At 39.2% G+C, this 12,557-nt stretch overlaps 1 protein-coding gene across 2 annotated transcripts in view; it reads left to right on the top strand.

Annotated features, from left to right (window-relative positions):
• ece2a (endothelin converting enzyme 2a) overlaps window positions 1–12,557 on the top strand; it is a 281,571-nt gene that overhangs the window by 178,806 nt on the left and 90,208 nt on the right. The gene's annotated exons all lie outside the window — the stretch shown is intronic.

Below are 12,557 nucleotides of genomic sequence, written 5' to 3'. Positions count from 1 at the left end.
CCACACAGCCACCACTCTCTGGGTGAAGAAGTTTCTCCTCATCTCTGTCCTAAATGGTCTACCCCTTATTTTTAAGCTGTGTCCTCTGGTTCGGCACTTACCCAGCAGCGGAAACATGTTTCCTGCTGCCAGAATGTCCAATCCTTTAATAATCTTATATGTCTCAATCATATCCCCTCTCAGTCTTCTAAACTCAAGGCTATACAAGCCCAGTAACTCCAGTCTTTCAGCGTAAGGTAGTCCCGCCATTCCAGGAATTGACCTCGCTGCACTCCCTCAATAGCAAGAATGTCTTTCCTCAAATTTGGAGACCAGAACTGCACACAGTACTCCAGGTGTGGTCTCACCAGGGCCCTGTACAGCTGCAGAAGAACCTCTTTGCTTCTATACTCAATCCCTCTGGTTATGAAGGCCAGCATGCTGTTAGCCTTCTTCACTACCTGCTGTACCTGCATGCTTACCTTCATTGAGTGATGTACAAGAACACCCAGATCTCTCTGTACTGCCCCTTTACCTAAATTGATTCCATTTAGGTAGTAATCTGCCTTCCTGTTCTTGCCACCAAAGTGGATAACCATACATTTATCCACATTAAACTGCATCTGCCATGCATCTGACCACTCACCTAACTTATCCAGGTCACCCTATAATCTCCTTACATCCTCCTCACATTTCACCCTGCCACCCAGCTTAGTATCATCAGCAAATTTGCTAATGTTATTACTAATACCATCTTCTATATCATTAATATATATTGTAAAAAGCTGCGGTCCCAGCACTGATCCCTGCGGTACCTCACTGGTCACTGCCTGCCATTCCAAAATGGAGCCGTTTATCACTACTCTTGTTTCCTGTAAGCCAACCAACTTTCAATCCAGGTTAGTACTTTGCCCCCAATACCATGCACCCTAATTTTGCTCACTAACCTCCTATATCGGACTTTATCAAAAGCTTTCTGAAAGTCCAGGTACATCACATCTACTGGATCGCCCTCATCCATCTTCAGAGTTACATCCTCAAAAAATTCCAGAAGATTAGTCAAGCATGATTTCCCCTTCATAAATCCATGCTGACTCTGACCTATCCTGTTACTACTATCCAGATGTGTCCTAATTTCATCCTTTATAATAGACTCCAGCATCTTTCCCACCACTGAGGTGAGACTAACTGGTCTGTAATTTCCTGCTTTCTCTCTCCCACCTTTCTTAAAAAGTGGTACAACATTAGCCACCCTCCAATCCGCAGGAACTGATCCCGAATCTATCGAACTCTGGAAAATAATCACCAACGCATCCACGATTTCTCGAGCCACCTCCTTCAGTACCCTGGGATGTAGACCATCAGGCCCTGGGGACTTATCAACCTTCAGACCTAACAGCCTCTCCAACACCAATTCCTGGAAAATATAAATTCCCTTAAGTTCAGGTCCTTCAGCCACTGTACCTCAGGGAGATTGCTTGTGTCTTCCCCAGTGAACACAGATCTGAAGTACCAATTCAATTCTTCTACCATTTCTTTGTTCCCCGTAATATATTCCCCTGTTTCTGTCTTCAAGGGCCCAATTTTAGTCTTAACCCTTTTTTTGCCTTTCACATACCTAAAAACGCTTTTATTATTCTCCTTTATATTTTTGGCCAGTTTACCTTCGTACCTCATTTTTTCTCTGCGTATGTCCTACCTCCTAAAGTTTAACACAAAGATGACTTTATTGATCTTTAAGGGGTCTTACTGTGTCTCTATTTGCTCTTTTGCTCTTAAAGTACTTGTAGAATCTCTTTGGATTATCCTTAACCTTATCTGCAAAGTTTATATCATATTCCTTCTTTGCTTTCTGGATTTCCCTCTTAAGAGTGCCCCCATAATCTTTATACTCTTCAAAAGATCCCAATTATTTATGTATTATATATGATTCTCATATGCAATTTAATATCTGGTTAAAGAGGACAAAAGAAGCAAACCATGATTCCTGCTTTGGGTCCCTTTTCAGTGAGCCCAGCTCCAAGTGCACATTGTGGGGAGCTCAGTTGAAAACTTACCTTCATGTGTAATGTTAGGCATTTAGCTTGTCAGAGCATGACTTAGAATGGTGGCATAGTGAGTAGGTAGCACATTTAAAGCAAAGGGGACAGGTTTTGGTGGCTGAGGGAAAGATTTAACAAAAATAATTAAGTATTTGTGCAATTTCGTCATAGCATATTTTCTCATATTTGAAGCCGTCTGCCTTAGTGGGATGAAATGAGTTGGACCTTTTTTTCTAGTTTTAGTATATCTTAATTTCTTATTAATCATAATGGTAACACTGCTTAGCCGTATATGGACCTATTAATTAAAAGAGTTGTCTTCTTTGTCGGAAAGCTTTGGACATGCATAGTTCCTGAAAAAACCTGTTTTAGAAACTCAGTTCTTAAACAATGGCATGGAATATTGTGTGAAATCACAAACATGATACCAGTATTATAGAATGAATATTTTCAAAACAGTTTTCATATTTTTATCCTGATTTCTTTTTGGGTTAATTTCGCACACCAGACTCAAAGGGTAACAAGGATGCTCAACAAATGCTGCTATGTATAAACATGGTAAGGCTTTACAAGATGTGTCACCATAGCAACACAGTCTCTTTGCAGTTTTATTGAGAATTGTGGTATTTTGCCATTGCAGAAAACTGATTATATACACATTCACTAAATTAAGTTGTCTTTAATGTTAAGTTAACATACATTATTTTTCACCAATGCTTCATCATCTTTGCCTTTAAACTATTTCTCCGACATGCAATTTTCGTATGTAATTTTCCTAATGAACAGTCATTTTAAATTAATTCATTTGCTAATCCAGTTTACATGGTAGATGTTCAAATTGTATTTTCAGTTTACTTTGAGTTGTGGTAGAATTTGTCTGATAAACAGGCTCCTATCGGGTATAATAACCAACTACAAGAAAGCATCTGCTAATTTGTTTTAATAATCGTGCATAAACATATAAAAAATATAGAAAATGTATGCACTAATCAAGCCGATACCCATCTGTAATTAGAGCTAATTGAGGTCCAATATTATGAGAACTGATAATAGTGCTGTTCATCAAATTATTATTCTTTTATTATCTAACCTCAGGCTGAATTTGCAGGCTTATGGGGAAACTACTATGGAATGTGACTACCTGTGTGGGTCTTTTAAAAAACTGCCACAGACACAATGGACTGAATGATCTTCTGTGCTGTAACATTCCGTTGTTTTAATTTTCCTTTGATTTTTATCCCTTTACATTTCCTGAATTGGGAACCTCGTGCATCCGAACAATTCTTATCCCTCAACAAAACTGTACATGTCACTTCCAGAAAAGCTTTGTGCACAACAATAAGAGATCTACTGATTGTTATCTTTTCTCATTTGAAGCACGGAGGCCATGTGTACAGCTACTGGCAATATTCTGGCTCAGAGTACCCTTGTAGCGCAGAGCAGGAAGGGTTTAAACCTATGGATGTTTCTTGTCAGTGCATCTCAGTATCCGACCACAACGTGCATCTTTTCACAGAGCTATGATTCAGCCATGTAGCTAACACAGCCATCAACAAATCTAAACTTACAATCCAGTTACCATTTCACTTGTCTTTTTATATTTTTATGTGACTGATGCGTGAAACTGAATTAAAGGAGATCTTTAAAATTGTAGCAGCAATTTATGAGTGACTTATGCAGACATCACTTACTGCTGCTACTATTTATTATTTAGCACATCTGAAAAGCAAATTACTGACAATTTCAGTGCACAGACGTTATTTAAAATGATGGTGATGCATTATCTCTATAAGTTTAGAATAAAATACAAAAATTGAATATAAACATGCCATTGAGTTTACTGTGATTCATGAGGATATACCATTATAGGGAGAGAGAAATACTGTTATCTGATACACTGCACTATTATATTTATATGGTTTATTGCATAGATCCACAGAAAATACAAGGAAACATTTAAAACATAACTGATCCTGATAAAATCAGGCTGCAGCATCTCCTTACGTGATTTGACTCTAAATTTTGTCACTTCATATCACTTTGAATTCACCACGGGCTGAAACTGCCAATATGATCAATGCTCTTTGAAAGGAAAGGTACCAGGACTAATAGATAATACAGGTATCGTAAAGGTTGAAATGATTTGTAATTTGCATATCCAGTGCATATTTTTAATTATCCGAATTGCAATATACGAAAACGAAAATGCATTTCTACCCTTCAATACATAACATTCATATTTAAATTCCTAGTTGATGGATATGAGTCCATAAGGTACAGAATATAACTATAGTGCTTTAAAAATAAATATTAATTGCCATATTCATTTTGAGTTTTGACAAGTGTCATTTAACTCCATGGCAAATGTATATTTCCTGGACCTTTTGTTTGTCATATGCCGTATACTGAGTAAAATTATGTTACACAGTAACCCACGCATGACCATTAATATTTTAGAGCGGGACAGTTTGTGATGGAGATGATTCCTTTTATTTGTTTAATAACTGATTAAATTATATCGTAAAGTTTGATTTTCATATAAAGTACTCTAACAGAAATTGTAATAAATCTCAAAGTTGCACTGACTGGTACAAGTGCCAATGTTGTGGTCACCAAAATGTCATGAGTATACCTTTGTATTTGACTTTAGATCTGACATTAAAAAAAGTGTGTCTTCTTCTGTACGAGTGGCAAGTATTCACATTTTACAATTCCAATGCTTTTTGTTGCATACTCATGTACACTATTTCCCCTTTGGGATTATAATGGGAAACATTAAAAGGATTAACAGGCTGATTATCAGTCTGCTAAACCTCATCATAAACTCTCCTTCAAGGCCAGCAAGTGCCGAAGTTGGACTTGAATCTGCAGCTTCTGACACAAAGACTAGGGATCTACACAAGTGCTTCCTTTTAACCTCCTTGTAAAGTAGTACATGAATACCAATTGCAGCTACACTCCCTGACCACCATTGAATATACAGAGACTCAGCACTAATACCTACTGTTTACCACCAATTTTTCCAAGAAGGATGTATTTAAAGATAAGTCTCAAAATCAGTACATCTGGTCCTATCATCTACCAAGCAATATTTTCCAAATTTAATCTTGTTAACCTGCTTCAGAAAATAATTGTGATTGGTTATTGGGTAACTACACTGCTTGCTTCATTGGTGCTTCACCAAACAAATATGGTGAATCAAGTTAAGAGAGAGAACATGCATGATACAATTAAGTGGTACATAGACTCGAAGGACTGAATAGCTTACATTGTTCCTACATAGAACAATAGGATTCCAGATCTAGACCAGCTAATTTTGCTGGCTTCAGCTGAGGTGGCAGTATATGTGGGTGCTAGAATTGATTTCCATGACCATTTATTAGTGATAGTTGGAGGATGCATGAGAAGAATAATGGAAGACAGGGGCCTGGATTTTACTTCCTCCTGCTTGGTAGATTTTCAATAGAGGAGCACATAAAGCAGGAGGGGTGCAGAGCCCACCACTTTCCCACCCATAGTCCACAAGCTTGCCCCACAGAATAGTAGGGGTAGCCTGTTGCTGAAATTGTTGATTATATTTAAATTGATTAATAAAGGTAAATTGAGATTATTACCAACCCAGCTGACCACACCATAACCCATAGCATGAGCAGAAGATGGAAATGGTCTGTACATTATTTTGAGGCAAGATTGAAAAAGGTTGAGAAGGAAAGATGGTGGTCTGGGAGAGGGGCACGTATGTTTTGCAGGGTGGCCTGTGTTCTTCCCTCCAGCCTCTTCAAGCTATTATCATTTCTTGCTGCCTGGCCTCCAAATTCTGTCATGCAATCCCCAATTATCCCTCTTGGATCCTTCATTGCTCTAAAAGCACATTGTTAACCTAGTCCCAAAAGCCATCGTTCTTCTTGTTGCTGCCCCTTACTGTCCTATCAGTGCCCACTACTGTGCTCTGGCACTGCCAGGACAGCGAGGAGCTGCTAACAAATCAGATTGGCTGAGATTTGGAATTTAGGATTTCCGTCCACTGAGGAGCGGAAGTCCCACTTCCATCTACCTAATGAACCAAGTTACAGCCATAAATCAGGCTGCTTTCCACTGCATCAGCCGTGATCTGTTTTCCTTTCAATGGCCAGTTGAAAGCTGTGGTAACATCCTACTCAGGGTACAGCATTAACATGCAATGGCCCTCTGGCAAGTGTACTCATGTTGACAACTGGAGAAAGACAGGATTAGCATTAGTCTCAATGGTTGAAAAGTGTTTCAGCACAATTTCCCAAGGTTCAACCATGAAGAATACTCGAGTCAAGTACTGGAGATGTATTGACACCCAAAGAACTGTACCATCAATCAGTCTTCAGGACAAAGCAGAAGTGAAAGAAATTGCTCTCCCTTCTAAATAATTTCTCTTATTTTCTGAGTGTAGCAGAAACTGCTGTTTGTCAGTAGATAATAATTTCCCTGTCCTTTAAAATGATGTGAGTAAACAATTTAAAGAAAATGCTGCTAAAGATGTTGAAAAACACTGAGTGCTAGTCTTAGAAAAGCTGTAATAAAAGCAATTTTAACACTCATTAGGAAATAGAAAACCTGTTAGTTTTACCACATTCATGGGAAGCAATTCGGTGCACATTCTCAAATTCTACTCTGTATGTATTAAATATTTTACTCTCTTGGATGCCCTTTTCTTATATACAGCAATAATTTTTTTCAGCTTTTTTTGCCAGATTATCCCTGAATCTCTCATAGAATCCCCATAGAAACCAGCATCTAGTATTGATTAGACAGTGATGTTGCTATAGCAACTGAAGTTGCCTATAGGGTTGTCGTTAATTGGATGGATTCAAAGGAGATTTTCTTGCTGTGGTGCAGTGGGTTTTCTCTCAGAATACAAACTGGTTTAATCTTATGGGAGTGAGGCTTGCAGAGAATATGTTTGATATACTGTAGAATCAAACTATCAACTGAAGTTGTTTGAAGATGTAGAAAAAAGCATTAATCCTTCAAGAACTGCAAAAGCATCTCTGAACCACACTAAAATGTATGTATATTCATGTTCTAGGTTGTTTTTAAATCTTCAAACTGTACTTGAGGTGTAAATATTTCAGAATGTTCTCTTCAGTATTCTGGGCCTTCATCAGTTGCAGCAATATTTAACCATTACCTTAACTGATGTAAATGGTCCAATTGGTAAACCTTCACATCAGTGACGCACTAATGAAGCTATTGTCCTTTCTATATAGTACAGCACTGATGTATTTGTATGCTCATTAGGGGCTTCCATTTGCAGTTCCTTATATAAAATTAAAAATATAATACAGAATTTTATCTGCTGGCTAGTGATGTTTGAGGTATGGCTTTGGTGAGTGGGAAGGGGTGGGAGAACAGAATGGTTTAAAAAAACCCAAAATGTGGTTTAATCTGGACAGGTTTGTAGGTGAAAGCCAAGTTCCACAGAGCTGTTGGATGTGTACTTCTTTTTCTCCTTTTAATTTCATTTAGTTTCAGCTAATCCAGCAAATAATATGTACAAGTCGAGTAACTGCTTCCATTGCATTTTCTGCAATGAGTTACTGAATTGCTTCCATTGCATTTACATCCTTCCTTAAATTGGAGACCAACACTATACATAGTACTCCAGATAGAGATATGTCAATGTGCTGTATACTTGAAGAATTACCTCCCTACTTTTCTATACATTTTCCCTTGCAATAAACAATAACATCTGATTAGCTTTCTCAATGACTTGGTAGACATGCAGACTAACCTTTTGCAATTAATCCACTATGAAATCCAGATATCTCTGCATCTCAGAGCTCTGCAATCTCTCACTACAGAGATTTTTGTTTATTCTTGCCACCAAAGTGGGCAATTTCATATCATTTCACGTATACATTATTTGACAGTTATTTGCCCAGTCATTTAATCTATCTCTGTCAATTTAATTCATTTATGCCAAATCTTTGGTTTCCTGTTAGCTAACCAATCTTCATTGCCAATATTTTATCCCTTTAGCATGAGATTTTATTGTCTACAATAAACTTTGATGTCACACCTTACCAAATCAAGTACAGTAGATTCACCAGTTCTACTTTATACATAGCACAAATTATTCTTTAAAAAGTCAATAAATTGGTTAAACAAAATTTCCCTTCACAGGATTGTTGACTTGACCTAATTACCTTGAACTTTTCTAAGTGCCTTGCTGGAACATCTTTACTAATCACTTAAAATCACTTTTGACAGATGTTAAGCTAATTGGCCTGTAGTTTCCTGGTTTCTGACACCCTTTTTGAACCAAGGAGCTACACTCATTATTTTCCAATCCAATGGAACCGACCCTGAATCCAGGTTGTAGTGAACTGCCTCATGACTGACTGCTATTTTTGTGGTGTGGTTGCACATTCCATGTTAGTGAAATATGTCCAAGCAGTAAATTACTTCATTGCCTTTTTTCGGTCCCCTCACAACCGAAGAACCAGATACAAGATTGGGGCTTGTCGACGGAACTGGCAATTGTCAGTGTCGGTACTTGTAACTACACCACTATTGGCCTTCCTCTGAGCACATTGAACTGCATATTGGCTTGTTTGGTGTAAATGTTCCTCATAACATGCTGATCCAGATGTCAATGCTTGTCTTTACTTGGACTGTTTGCCCAAGAGAGGTGGCCTACAGAAGAAAATTGCAAGACTCCTTTTTAATAATGTCTTTGTATTATTTGTGCCAACTTCCTAGTGCTCAGACAGTCCCTCATTGGCGATCTGCTTGGGGTTTCAGTCACAACGTTCCTTGTAAGCCGTGGCATACATGACAACTGACATTCTAATGAATGTTTCTCACTTCTGGGAGCTGCTGGCACACATCTTGAAAGTCCACATAACAGCAAAGAAACAATTCAGGTAACATTGCTCTGTAGTTAACTGAAGGGCTTATGCTCGAAACGTCGAATTCTCTATTCCTGAGATGCTGCCTAACCTGCTGTGCTTTGACCAGCAACACATTTGCAGCTGTCAGGCGATTTTGTCTACCCATTCTAACCTAAATGTTTTGATGGGTTGGCTGCATGCTGATGGGCCCAACAATGAGAATGAACTGTTCATTTTTCATCCCCTTTTCTTTCCATCAAATTATTATGATGGACTTCAGGTATCTTTGGTGGAAGTATTTCAGTGCTTTGATATAGCACTTGTAGGATTCTGTGGCATGTATAGAATTTTGACCCAGATTCTGTGCATTACAGCAGCATGGTTAGGATGATGTCCTGTTTAAGTTCGAGTTTCATCTTCAGCTTCATGTCTTGCTAATTCCAAACATGACAATGGCAATAAACATGACCATAACTTGCTTTCTGAATGCATGCATTGAGGATCTTCATCAATAGTATCACAAAGATAAAGTTAATAAAATAGATTTTGGAACAAACTAATATTTTTAAAAAGGAATGCAACGGAGTTTTTAAGCATAGCACCTGAAAGCCACATGGCTTTTTGGATTCAACTGCAACTAAAGCAGACATTTTGCACCCACTGAGGTCTGCTCAGCCAATCAGACTGTATTATGTTAAGAATCACAAAAGACTATTAAATAATTCAAAGATTCCAGAGCTATCCATTAAATCCACAAAATGCGTGGAGATTTCAAGCTTCTGTAGTATTGAATCGGAGACAGAAAGATGAACATCCGAAGGAATTCCAACGTAATTTACTTTGTTTTGTTTAATAATGATTAATTGGAATTAACATGCAGCCATTTTCTTTGATTGTGATAAAACCGGCTGAGGACAGCCATTTATAGGAGGATCATCAAACCAGCATGAGAGAGACATTTTGAAACAAGTTTCTCACAATAGAGACACCAAGGAAGGTGCCCAGGGCAATGAACAACTGACAGACTGCTATACTGAACCAGGCTTCCAAGAACCACAAACCTTGGCGTCAAATATGTGAAATAGGGAAGTCTTCAAATGATTCCTTGAACTGTTCTGCTCATTCAGGTTGCTGGTGGGAGCAACCTCCATCTACTTGACTGCAGAAGGAGTCATCATTGACAAAGTTGAATCTGAGTTCAAGTTTCAACCCCTTGGTAGCTTGGCTGTTATGAATGAGCACTTTGTCACAGTCCACAGTGTTACCATTGTGTCATATCCACCAAAAGTAACAAGTACTTTCAGGTATCAACTTCATACCACAGCTAACTTTGTTTCCCTTTCCAACTTCTATCCCATCACTGTGAGAAGGGGCAGAAGTCAGTCTTCTTTTCACTGATGAGGCATTAGCTATAGCCTATGTGATGAACAAAAGGAAAGCTGATTATAACATTTGAACTCTCTAGGTCCATTTACAGTGCTTTTTGAGAAGCAATTCCATGATTCTGTTCATCAATGAGGAGGAGAAAAACCTGGTTGGCATGGATGAGTTGGACTGAAGAGTTTGTTGCTATGCTGTGATTCTATTTCAATTCGTGGGTGAGATGGTGATCAAGCAGACTGATTATTCTTGGAAGTGTCAATGTTCGTGAATCTTGTTGGTACTATGCTCACCCAAGTAAGTGAAGAGTATTCAAGCACAGTCTTGACTTGTACCTTGTCCCTCTAGGCTTTGGAGGGTCAGAAGGTGTATTACTCTCTTTGCAGGGGTTCATTTAGCTCAGTCAGCTAGACAGCTAAAAATGTGTTGCTGGTCAAAGCACAGCAGGCCAGGCAGCATCTCAGGAATAGAGAATTCGACGTTTCGAGCATAAGCCCTTCATCAGGAATGAGAGAGAGTAGCCAAGCAGGCTAAGATAAAAGGTAGGGAGGAGGGACTTGGGGGAGGGGCGATGGAGGTGGGATAGGTGGAAGGAGGTCAAGGTGAGGGTGATAGGCCGGAGTGGGGTGGGGGCAGAGAGGTCAGGAAGAGGATTGCAGGTTAGGAGGGCGGTGCTGAGTTGAGGGAACCGACTGAGACAAGGTGGGGGGAGGGGAAATGAGGAAACTGGAGAAATCTGAATTCATACCTTGTGGTTGGAGGGTTCCCAGGCGGAAGATGAGGCGCTCCTCCTCCAGCCGTCGTGTTGTTATGTTCTGCTGGTGGAGGAGTCCAAGGACCTGCATGTCCTCGGTGGAGTGGGAGGGAGAGTTAAAGTGTTGAGCCACGGGGTGGTTGGGTTGGTTGGTCCGGGCGTCCCTGAGGTGTTCTCTGAAGCGTTCCGCAAGTAAGCGGCCTGTCTCCCCAATATAGAGGAGGCCACATCGGGTGCAGCGGATGCAATAGATGACGTGTGTGGAGGTACAGGTGAACTTGTGGCCGATATGGAAGGATCTTCATCCACAGCTAGACAGCTAGTTTGCAATAAAGAGTGACCCCAACAGCATGGTTTTAATTCCTGCAGTAGCTGAGGTTACCATGAAGATCCTGCCTCCTCAGCCCTGTCCCTCAACTGAGGCATGGTGACCCTTAGTTACCCTTCTTTAATGCGAGAGCAGCCCATCTTTTCTTTGTGACTATGGTGACTGTACTTAGCACAGACTTTCAAAACTATGACTGCTTTTGTAACCATTTATATTTATGGTTAAGATATGTTTCCAGTCAAGAGAAGCTGCAAGGAATTTGATGGTGTAGTATTAGTGACTGTAATGCCATTAAATTCTAAAGGGAATTTCATCCACAATAATGCCAGTGCAGCATTCCCTTTGTGCTGCATGGTGGCAGCCTCAATATTCTTCAAGTCTGTTGAAGTTTGGCTTATGCTTATGACATTTAGATTCGGGCAAAGGTACTATAACAAAGATTGTTTAGAAAGTGGGAAAGATAAATCTGGAATATTATTTTAAATTAAGTTGTGGGAATAAAGCAATAGTGCCCATGTTTCAGTCAGCAAAAGGAAAAGCAGAGGCTTCTCCACACATTTGAGGTTTTCAAGGTATGATGCAATAAATCGGAAAACATGGACCCTTTTAAAATGTGCCATTTACGATCAGAGAAAAGTCTTTAAGTTTCAACTTCAGATTTAATAATGTTTGATAGATAAATGAACGTTTAAGGAGGGAATCTACAAAGCAGGAGAGTGTAAGCAAATAGGTAAGGCAACATGATTTGTGCCTACTTCATTAGTAACCTATCACTGCAGTGTGAAAAATGCTGAAAGCCCTGGAGAACCTTCTCAGAAAGACAAGCAGTCAAGCTGAAAATCCAGTCTGGCCTCACTGCCCTCAGCCTGTCAAATCTTTCAAAACAAGTCTGTTCTGTCACAAAATGAGGCAACAGCTTTGTCTCTCGGTGGAGGCTCCATAGCTCTTCAAAATGTATTTGATTAAGTGTTGCTTTTTCATTAAAAAAAGTCTTGTGTTTTAAGTAACCTTCCTGTGCCCCCACAATAAATTCCTTTAAAATGTATGACAAGGTTAGTCCCTTTTCTCAACTAACATTAATTATGCTGCTTGCCATTGTTTCCTAGCCACTGAGCTAGTGCAAGCTTGAACTTATTAGCTTACTTTTCAAATATTATATTTCTCTTCATCGTTTTCCATGTTGAATTTACTTTTAATTAAACAATATA

Source organism: Hemiscyllium ocellatum, chromosome 13 (genome assembly GCF_020745735.1).
Source record: "Hemiscyllium ocellatum isolate sHemOce1 chromosome 13, sHemOce1.pat.X.cur, whole genome shotgun sequence".
Lineage (NCBI taxonomy): Eukaryota > Metazoa > Chordata > Chondrichthyes > Orectolobiformes > Hemiscylliidae > Hemiscyllium > Hemiscyllium ocellatum.
This window is presented reverse-complemented; position numbering and strand designations above follow the sequence as displayed.